Source organism: Capricornis sumatraensis, chromosome 8 (genome assembly GCF_032405125.1).
Source record: "Capricornis sumatraensis isolate serow.1 chromosome 8, serow.2, whole genome shotgun sequence".
NCBI lineage: Eukaryota > Metazoa > Chordata > Mammalia > Artiodactyla > Bovidae > Capricornis > Capricornis sumatraensis.
The window spans coordinates 53,590,838-53,602,592 of record NC_091076.1 but is presented as its reverse complement, the minus strand read 5'-3'; the positions used below and the strand labels follow the sequence as shown (position 1 = coordinate 53,602,592).

Below are 11,755 nucleotides of genomic sequence, written 5' to 3'. Positions count from 1 at the left end.
TGGGAAGAACTGACTCATGGCAAAAGACCCTGATGATGGGAAAGTTTGACAGTATTAGGAGGAGGGAACGACAAAGGATGGGATGGTTGGATGGCATCCCCAACTTGATAGATATAAGTTTGAGAAAGCTCTGGGAGTTGGTGATGGACAAGGAGGCTTGGTAAACTGCAGTCAATGGGACCATAGGGAGTCAGCCACAATGGAGTGACTGAACTGAACTGAACTGATATGATAGAAACTCTGTTACTGCCTGTCTCAATAGAAAAATCCCATATTTGTTCTCACATCTGTTTATGCATGAAGAAGTTTTTTTTTTTATCTGCTTTGTGTACCTTCTGAAAATAAAAGAAGGAAATGAGTGATCTAGTTATATTTATATTTTGTGTTTAGTAACTTCTAACATTAAAATATCTCAACATTTATGATATACACACACAGAGTCTTGCATCTGACAGTGAAGTAAACAAATGAACAAATAAGAAAATGCATGATGGCTAAGATGGAACACAGGTAGATTATAAAAATATGCTGTGCTTGATTTTTAATTTTTGTTTCTGATTTTTCTTTGGCTCAATAGCAATGCAAACTTCCAAAAGTAACATTTCTTTTACTCAGACCCAATACATTGGAAGAGAGCCCATGAGAGCATTGTTGATGATTGAATTCCCACAGCTTTCAAAATCCTATTTTCTCTCACTGAAGCTGTCAGCCCTCAAAGGGAGAAACTGTAGATTGCTAATACATGGCTGAAGTCTAAGCGCTACAGCACGTTTTTTGGTCTGGAGAAAATTGAATAACAAATCTCAAACTGCCCATAGCTTGCCTTGCAGTAGTTTCATATTCAGAAATGAAGAGGATTTTCTGATTGGAAAGTTTATGGCTGACGGAACCTAAGTAGAGTGACAAAGGCTCATATGCAGAACCTGTAAACAAATCTCAAGTGAAGGCATTACCCAATTCTATAGATTTTATACCTTGGGCTAAGGGGTAAAGAGACATATTTCAAAGTTAACAAGCCAATACATAAAACCATTCTTGTGCAGCATAGGCTACATTTCTCAGCTTTATTTAAATTGCTCTTTTCTTAAGGGAGCGGCTTCCCATGTGTCTCAGTGGTAAACAATCTGCCTGCCAATGTAGAAGACACAGGTTCAATCACTGGATCAGGAAGATCTCTTGGAAGATGAAGTGGCAACTGACTCCTGTATTCTTGCCTGGAGAATCCCTTGGACAGAGAGGCCAGGCAGGCTACAGTTCATAACGTTTCAAAGAGTCAAACAACTGAGACTGAGCAAGCATGCATGTACTCCTAAGGGACATCAGAAGTCAATATTCAATGTGTGAGTATATGTGAGTGTATTCATGCCTTGGTATTTTTCTATTTTTTTTTTTACCTTAAACCCTTTTAGTTATTTATCTTGGCTTCTCCAATTTAACAGGCATACACACACACACACGCACACACACACACACACACACACACATATGTGCAAGCTAAATCACTTCAGTCATGTCACACTCTTTGCAAACCTATGGGCTACAGCCTGCCAGGCTCCTCTGCCCATGGTATTCTCTAGACATAAATACTGGAATGAGTTGCCATGCCCTCCCCCAAGGGATATTCTCAACCCAAGGATAGAACCTGCGTCTCTTATGTTTTCATGCAGGTTCTTTACCACTAATTGTCACCTGGGAAGCCCATATACAATCTATACTAAGTGGAATTTTAGGTTTGCAGTGAAATTAAACAAAATATATTGAGAGTTTTCATATATCCTGAGAAGTCCATCAACAAGACTCCTTCCTATCAATATCCCACACTATAGAGATATATTTGTTACAATCAGTAAGCTTACATTATTACCCAAAGTTGATAATTTGCATTATGATTAACTCTTTGTGTTATATATTCTATGATTTTGCACACATATATAATGACCATTGTAGTGTCATACAGAACATTCTTACTGACTCTGTATTCTGATAATATATCCCTCTCCACTTCCTAGCAACTATTGGAAACACCTGATCTTTTTATTGTCTCCATAGGTTTACCTCTTCCAAATTGTCATTTGGTTGGACTCACAGTACATAACTTTTCTGATTGGCTTCTTTTAATAATATGTATTTAAGTTTCCTCTCTATATTATCATGGCTTGGTAGGGCATTTATAGAGAGCACTGAATAATATTCCATTGCCTGGATGTACCACAATCAATCTATCCATTCTCCTATTAAAGCAACCTATTATATCTTGCTGCTGCTGCTAAGCCGTTTCAGTCGTGTCCGACTCTGCGAACCCATAGACGGCAGCCCACCAGGCTCCACCATCCCTGGGATTCTCGAGGCAAGAACACTGGAGTGGGTTGCCATTTCCTTCTCCAATGCATGAAAGTGAAAAGCGAAAGTGAAGTCGCTTAGTCGTGTCCGACTGTTCACTTCCCCAAGGACTGCAGCCTACCAGGCTCCTCCATCCATGGGATTTTTCTAGGCAAGAGTACTGGAATGGGTTACCAGTGTCTTCTCCGATTATATCTTAGTTGTTTCCAAGTTTTGACAATTGTAAATGAAGCTGCTATAAATATCTATGTGCAGGTTTTGTGTAGACATAAATTTTTCATATATTTGAGCACAGTTATTGGATTCTCTTCTACAGTACGAGTGTGTTTCTCTTTGTAAGAATCTGGCAGTCTGTCTTCCAAAGGAGCTCTACAATTTTGCATTCTCATCTGGAATAAATGGAATTTCCACATCCTCACCATTATTCAGCATTGTCAAAGATTTGAATTTTGGCCATTCTAATAAGTGTGTGATACTCAATATTGTTTTATTTTCCTTTTCCATAATGAAATGATATAAAACGTATTTTCATATGCTTATTTACCATCTGCCTATCTTCTTTGATGAGATATCTACTCAGATGTTTTGTACATCTTTAAATCAGCTTATCTGTTTCCTTATTGTTGAATGTTTGTGTACTTTGTATCCAGTAACAATCTTCATCTGATATATCTTTTGCAATTTTTTTCTACCACCCTGTGGCTTATCTTATTCTCTTCATAGCATTTTCTGAAGAATAAAAGTTTTCAGTTTTAATAAAGTATGCTTATCAGTTATTTCTTTCATGGACTGTGGTTTGGTATTGCATCTGAACAGTCACAATCATAGGAAAGGTCATAAGAATTTACTCTAGTGTTATCTACTAGGATTTTTATACTTGTATTTTATATTATGTTAATAATCTAATTTGAGTAATTTTTGTTAAGAGTATAATGACTATGCATCATTTTCCTCTATTTATTTGTATAGAGATATCTAGTTACTTCAGCCAGCACCATTTATTGAAAAGACTAACTTTGCTCAAATGTATAACTTTGCTCCATTGTCAAATTACATTTCAGTTTAGTTCAATTCAGTTACTCGGCTATGTGAAACTCTTTGGAACCCCATAGAATGCAGCATGCCAGGCTTCCCTATGCATCACCAACACCTGGAGCTTGCTCAAAATTACATCCATTGAGTCGGTGATGCCATCCAACCATCTCATCCTCTGTCATACACCTCTTCCTGCCTTCAATTTTTCCCAGCATTAGGGTCTTTTCCAATGAGTCAGTTCTCCTTAGGTGGCCAAAGTATTGGAGCTTCAGCTTCAGCCTCAGTCCTTCCAGTGAATATTCAAGACCAATTTCCTTTAGGATCGACTGGCTTGATCTCCTTGCAGTCCAAAGGACTCCAAGAATCCTCTCCAACATCATAGTTCAAAAACACCAATTATAAAGTGCTCAACTTCCTTTCTTTATGGTCTCACATTCATACATGAGAAATGGAAAAAAAAAAAAAAAGATATCCTTGTCTGTATGGAAGTTTGTCAGTAAAGAAATGTTTAACATTCACTTTTTAACATGCTGTCTAGGTTGGTCATAGCTTTTCTTCCAAGGAGCAAGTGTCTTTTAATTTTATGGCAGCAGTCACAACCTGCAGTGATTTTTGAGCCCAAGAAAATGAAGTCTGTCACTGTTTCCATTGTTCCACCATCTATTTGCATGTAGAAATGGGACTGATGCCACAATCTTAGTTTTTTTAATGTTGAATTTTAAGCCAGCTTTTTCACTCTCTTCTTTCACTTTCATCAAGAGGCTCCTTAGTTCCTCTTCATTTTCTGCCATAATGGTGGTGTCATCTGCATATCTGAGATTATTGATATTTCTGATTCCAGGTTGTGCTTCATTCAGCCCAGAATTTCACGTGATGTAGTTATTCTACACAGAAGTTAAATAAGCAGGATGACAATATACAGCCTTGACATAGTCCTTTCCCAATTTGGAACAAGTCTGTTGATCCATGTCCGATTCTAACTGTGGCTTCTGGACCTGAATATAGATTTCTTAGGAGGCATGTAGGGTGGTCTGGTATTCCCATTTCTTGAATAATTTTCCACAGTAAGTTATGATCCACACAGTCAAATGCTTTAGCATAGTCAGTAAAGCAGAAGTAGATTTTTTTTTTCTTGAATTCTCTTGCCTTTCCTATGGTCCAAAGGATGTTGGCAATTTGATGTCTGGTTCTTCTGCCTTTGCTAAATCATTTTGAACATCTGGAAATTCTCAATTCCCGTAGTGTTGAGGCCTAACTTGGAGAATTTTGAGCATTGCTTTGCTAGTGATTGAGATCAGTGCAGCTGTGTGATAGTTTGAAAATTCTTTGCCATTGCCTTTCTTTGGGATTGGAATGAAAACTGACCTTTTCCAGTCCTGTGGCCATTGCTGACTTTCCCAAATTTGCTGACATATTGAGTACAACACTTTCACAGCATCATCTTTTAGGTTTTGAAATAGCTCAACCAGAATTCCATCACCTCCATGAACTTTGTTTGTAGTGATGTTTCCTAAGGACCACTGGATTTTGCATTCCAGAATGTCTGGTTCTAGGTGAGTGATCACTTATCTGGGTTAGGAAGATATTTTTTTGCAAAGTTCTGTGTCATCTTGCCACCTCTTGTTAATATCTTCTGCTTGTTTTAGGTACATACAATTTATGTCCTTCATTGTGCCCATCATTGCATGAAATGTTCCCTTGATATCTCTAATTTTCTTGAAGAGACCTTTAGTCTATCCCATTCTATTGTTTTCCTTTATTTCTTTGCATTGATCACTGAGGAAGGCTTTCTTATCCCTCCTGGCTATACTTGGGAACTCTGCACCCTAATGGGTGTATCTTTTCTTTTCTCCTTTGCCTTTAGCTTTTCTTCTCTTCTCAGCTGTTTGTAAGGCCTCCTCAGACAACCATTTTTCATTTTCCCATTTCTTTTTCTTGGAAATGGTCTTGATCACTGCCTCCTGTACAACATCAAAAATCTGTGTTCAAAGTTCTTCAGGGACTCTGTCTATCAGAGATAATCCTTTGAATCTATTTGTCACTTCTACTGTACAATCATAAGGGATTTGATTTAGGTCATACCTGAGTGGTCTAGTGGTTTTCCCTACTTTCTTCAATTAAGTCTGAATTTTTGAATAAGGATTTCAGGATCTGACTGACAGTCAGCTCCTGTCTTGTTTTTGCTGACTGTGTAGAGCTTGTCAATCTTTGGCTGCAAAAAATATGATCAATCTGATTTCAGTATTGATCATTTGGTGATGTCCTTGTGTCGAGTTATCACTTGTATTGTTGGAAGAAGGTGTTTGCTATGACAAATATGTTCCCTTGGGAAAACTCTGATAGCTTTAGTCCTGCCTCATTTTGTACTCTGAGGCCAAACTTTCCTGTTACTCTGGTTAACTCTTGACTTCCTACTTTTGCATTCCAGTCCCCTATGAGGAAAAGGACATCTTTTTTAGATGTTAGTTCTAGAAGATCTTCTAGGTCATCATAGAACCATTCAACTTCAGCTTCTTTGGCATAAGTGGTTAAGGCATAGACTTGGATTACTGTGATATTGAATGGTTTTCCTTGGAAATGAACAGAGATCATTCTGTCATTTTTGAGTTTGCACTCAAGTACTGTATTTTGGACTCTTTTGCTGACTATGAGGGCTACTCTATTTCTTCTATGTGATTCTTGCCCACAGTAGCAGATATAGTGGTCATCTGAATTAAATTTGCCCATTCTGGTTCATTCTACTTCACTGATTCCTAAAAGGCCAATGCTCACTCTTACTATCTCCTGTTTGACCACTTCCAATTTACCTTGATTCATGGACCTAACATTCCAGGTTGGAGTATACAATATTGTTCTTTACAGCATCAACCTTTACTCCAATCACCATTCACATCCATATTTAGGTTTTGTTTTCGTTTTGGCTTCATCTTTTCATTGTTTCTGGAGTTATTTTTCCACTCGTCTCCAGTAGCTTATTGGTCACCTTTCAACTTGGAGGATTTCATCTTTCAATGTCATATCTTTTTGCGTTTTCATACTGTTCATGGGGTTCTTAAGAAAAGAACACTGAAGTGGTTTGCCATTCCCTCCTCCAGTGGACCATGTTTTGTAGGAACTCTCCACCATGTCCCATCCTTCTTGGTTGACACTATAAGGCATGGCTCATAGTTTCATTGAGTTAGACAAGGCTGTGGTCCATGTGATCAGTTTGGTTAGTTTTCTGGAATTGTGATTTTAATTCCTTCTATCTGCCTTCTGATGGATAAGGATAAGAGGCATGTGGAAGCTTCTTGATGGAAGAGACTGTCTCTTGTCCTGGGTCTTATTCTCATGGGCAGGGCCATGGGCAGTAAATCTTTAATCCAATTTTCTGTTGATGAGTGTGCTGTGTTCTCTTCCTGTTATTTGGCCTGAGGCCGAACTATGGTGTGGGGAGTCACAGTAAGAGACCTCCTTCACAAGGGCTTATGCGTGCACTGTCGTATTTAGTACTCCAACCCTGCAGCAGGCTGCTGTCAATTCTTGCCTCTGCTGGAGACTCCTGGACACTCACAGGGAAATCTGGTTCAGTCTCTTGTGGGGACACTGCTCCTTTTTCCTGCTGCACCTAAGGTTTTGTTTTTGGCCTCCAAGAATCTGTTTCCCCAGTCTTGTGGAAGTTCTGCGGAAGTTCAAATCTCACTGGCCTTCAAAGTCAAATTCTGTGTTCCTTTTGCCAGATTTCCAGGTTGGTAAATCTGTTTGGGATCCTAGAACTTTTTTAACAATGCGAAAATTTCTTTGCTATAACTGTTCTGCAGTTTGTGGGTCATCTGCTCAGTAGCTCTATGGTGGGGCTAATGGCAACCTCCTCCAAGAGGGCTTATTCCACACAATGTGTGCCCCAGGTCCTCTGCAGCCAGAGCCACTGTCCCCATGCCAGGCCACTGCTGACACATGCCTCTCCATGACACACTCAAACATTCAAAGGCAGGTCTGGCTCAGTCTCTGTGGGGTCTCTGGGCCCTGGAGTATGCAAGGTTTTGTTTGGGCCCTCTGAGTGTCTCTCACAGTATACTTATGGGAATCTATTTCTGAGCTCTCTACTCTCTGTCATAGGTATATTTGCTTATTCTTTCACCAATATTACATTGTCCTGATTACTACAAACTGTACTGATTGTTAGTTACACCTTTATAGTAAACCTTGAAGGTTTATAGTGCCAGTCTTTCCACTTTGCTTCTCTCCTCCAATATTGTATCAACTATTCTGTCCTTGCCTCTACATATACACTCTGGAATTAATTTATCAATATCCACAAAGTCAGTTAGTGAAATTTTTATTTGATTCACATTGAATCTCTGGTTTAATTTGGGAAGGACTGATTCATTGACAAATTGAGGTTTTGCATGGAAAACATCTTATTTATGCAGGTCTTTTAGTTCTTCCATCAATTTTATAATTTTCTCATATAGATCTTGGACATATATATTTTAGATTTACACCAAAGTATCTCAGTTTTTAGGATACTACTAATATAAATGTTATTTTGCCTTTCATTTTATTTTTTAATTTTTTTTCTTCTTTAAAAAAATATTGCAAATACTCTCCTTGTATTACAGTCTTTCCTATTCTTTTAAATGATGACATAAAATTCCATCCATCAGTAGATCATATTTTATTTGACTATTTTCCTATTATTGGTCATTTAGGGAACTCCCAATTTTTCTGTGTTTTGAATGTTTTAATTGTTGTGCCCAGTGTCCGAGTCCCCAAAACTGAGAGAATAAGACATCCACAGCAATGCAAAAGCATAAAGGGGTTTATTGCTAGCTCAAGCTAGGGCTCTAGTCTCATCCAGAGCAGTGGAGTCTTGACAAAAGAGCTCTGAGCTCTGACTCACAGCTGCTTTTATACAGGCAGTTCTTAGTACAGCTTTCAAGTAATGATTGGCTGAGCCATTTCCAAACCCCGCATCCCTATCAGGATTGGCTCAGGTTTGGCGCCATTGGGGACTTTCCCAGGGTGTGGTTCCCCAGAATCATGACTCAGGTTTTAATCTGGTTTGGCGCCATTGGAACTCACCTAGGGTGGGGCTTCCTAGAATTTTGACTCATGCTTACAAGAACCTGAGGCTTAGGCCTAGTGTGGCCTGTTGAGCCTGTCATGGCTCAGGTTAGGTCCCAACATTAATGCATAAAGCTTTTTCCTTCTTTGTAATTATCTTCCTAGGACAAGTTCCCAGGGGTGGGATTACCAGATCAAAGAGCATGAGTGGTTTCATAGAGCTTGATTTTCCAAAGGACAGCACAAATTTTCAACATCACAATGACATGTGAGTGTTCCAGTTCCCTTGCAGCCCTGGCATTAGACTTTATAAGAAATCTTTTTGGATGGCTTAAATATTTAATTCTACTTCTTTGTTGCTGCTGATTGAGTTTTGTATATTAAACTTGTATTCTGCAATCTTTCTATAAATACTTAACTAATTTCTCAATTTTCAAAAATTCTTTTTGGATTTTTACAAGAAATAGTCATATTGTATTTGCAATAATGCAGTTGTATTTATTCCTCTTAAATTTGTACACTTTTATTTCCTTTTCTTGTGTCATAGCATTGCTAGAACTTCTAGTATAGTAATGAAGTGATGAGAGTGGATAGTCCTGCCTTGTTCAGATCTTATTAATAAACTTATCAATTCTCAACATTAAGTATGATGGTAGCCAAGGGTTTTCATGTAGATGTTCTTTATCAGGTTGAGAAAACTCCTTCAATTCATAATCTGCTTAAAGTTCTTTGTCATAAAAGGTGGAGAATTTTCTAAACTACTTGTTCTGCATCTGTTGTAATTACTTGATTTTTATTCCTTAGTCTGATATGATGGATTACATTAATTGACTTTCTCATGTTGAGCCAGCCTTGCATAACTTGAATAAATCTCACTTTGTTGTGGTAAATAATCTTTTGGAACATTGCTGGATTTGACTTGTTAATATGTTGCTTAGAGTTTTTGCATGTATGTTCATGAGATATTTTGGTCTATGCATGTGTGTGCTAAGTCACTTCTTCAGTTCAGTTGCAGAGTCATGACTGACTCTTTGTGACCCCATGGACTGCAGCACTCCGGACTTTCATGTCCATCACCACATACCAAAGCTTGCTCAAACTCATGTCCATCAATGCCATCCAACCATCTCATCCTCTGTCATCTCCTACTCCTCCTTCCTTCAACCTTTCCCAACATCAGGGTCTTTTCCAGTGAGTCAGTTATTCCCACCAAGTGGCCAAAGTATTGGAGATTCAGCTTCAGCATCAGTCCTTCCAATGAATATTCAGGACTGATTTCCTTTAGGATTGACTAGTTGGATCTCCTTGCAGTCCAAGGGACTCTCAAGAATCTTCTCCAACACCACAGTTCAAAGCATCAATTCTTCAGTGATCAGCTTTCTTTACAGTGCAACTTTCACATCCATACATGACTACTTGAAAAACCATAGCTTTGACAAGACAAAACTTTGTTAGCAAAGCAATGTCTCTGCTTTTTAATATGCTCTTTAGATTTGTCATAGCTTTTCTTCAGTCATGTACAACTCTTTGTGACCCTATTGAGTGTAGTCCACCAGGCTCCTCTGTCCATACGATTCTCCAGGCAAGAATACTGGAGTAGGGCGCCTCATCTAGCTCTGGCCCTGTCTCGATTCCCCAGCCTACCCCACTCTGCCCCTGCACCGTTGAGTGGTCCCTGAGGCACACAGCAGCCTCCGGAGCAACCCCAGCTCATGAGGACCACCTGCCCAGCCGTTGGTGCTGGTGAAATGCAACTCCTCGCCCCGGAGGAGGAGAGGAGGATCAATGAGGTTCCAGAATTGATTCCAGCAGTTCATGGCTCACCCAAAGGCCGCTACAAGCCAACAGGTTACAAACATGTTTCTGACTGTTACAGACATGCATTCTTCATTGCTCCAGCCACTGTGGGCAGTATCCTCCTTCACCAGCTATCTGATGACTGCTGGGAAAGATAACAGCTTGGATTTACAGAATGGGCCTCTGTGCCTTCTTCATCTTTTCCACAGATTTCACATCAAGTCATGGGAAAAGAGCAACTTAAGGACAGTGGAGCATTGCTTTCACATTTGTGATAGAATGGTTATCTATTTCTTCATTGCATCTTAAACTCCATGGGTAAATCTCCATGAACTTGGATCCCTGGCATCTCATATGCATTGGTTTATCTGGCTCATGGCAGCTGGAGGAACCATTTATGTATTTCTCTACCATGAAAAGCCTTCTGATGTAAACCAAACTCACATTCTTCCCCAGTTCCCAGATATGATTACTTCCTGGTGAATTTTGAGTACAAAACACTAAGAACAAGATGCATCACCATTGGTCACTCAGTTTGGCAGGTATAAGGTGGTTGAGCTCTTTATCTATCCCATGATGGGGTTTTCTCCAGCCTTGGTGGTAACATCAATGGACAACACTAATGGACTTCACAAACTTGCCTGTGGGGTCTAATCCTTTGCCTGGGAGTTGTGTTCTTCAACAGTGATGGCATCATTCCATTTCCCCGTGCCATCTGGCACCTGTTCATGGCTATGGCAGCTGCAGTGCATTACTATGCCATTTGGAAATATCTTTACTGAAATTCTGACTTTGTGTGACATTTATGGCCAATCCTCAACTGGTCTCCAAACTAGTATTATTTCAATTATGGCACTCAGGAGTGGGATAAGAGCTGAAAATTGCACAAAGGAAAGAATACAGCTGTACTGCCTTTCTTTTTATCTTTTGAATATAATTACTGTGAAAGTATGAAAGCTGTGTTCTGGAATTTTCCCCCTCACAGCAAGTAAATAAGGTAGCAACTTAGCTATTCAATCCATTTCACTATCATGAAGGACTCTGGAGAGACTTGGCCAACTGAAGTTTACAAACAAGAATTTTGTATTTTAATTTTACAGATTTTACTACATGATATTTCTAAATTACTAGATCAGGTTGTAAAAGTCAGTGCAATAACAAAACTTCCTTTTTAAGAGAAAATGATTTTTATCACTTTCCCACTAGCTGTATAAAGAATCATTGACAGAATTTATATTACTTTTTATCATGCTTCACCTTGAGTATGCATGGTTATTTTTTAAATAGGAACTTTAGTTTTTTATAAATTAAAAAAAAAAAAAAAACACTTCATTGAAGTGCATTTCTGCGTTTCTTCATTCATGTGAATTTTTGCAGCAATCTGTCAATATTCCAGAAATGAAAACATTATACCTCTTCTCTGATAATTTTATTAGGCATGGAGAAATTGCCAATTTTTAAAAACTTGAAGTTTTCCAAAACTTTCCTGCCAACCTCTGACTCTGAATTCCATGCTGCTTTGGGCCATATATTTGAC

General features: G+C 38.8%; 1 pseudogene; it reads left to right on the top strand.

Annotated features, from left to right (window-relative positions):
• Positions 1–10,133: 10,133 nt before the first annotated feature.
• LOC138083552 (monocyte to macrophage differentiation factor pseudogene) lies at positions 10,134–11,000 on the top strand (annotated as a pseudogene).
• The last annotated feature ends 755 nt before the right edge of the window (positions 11,001–11,755 follow it).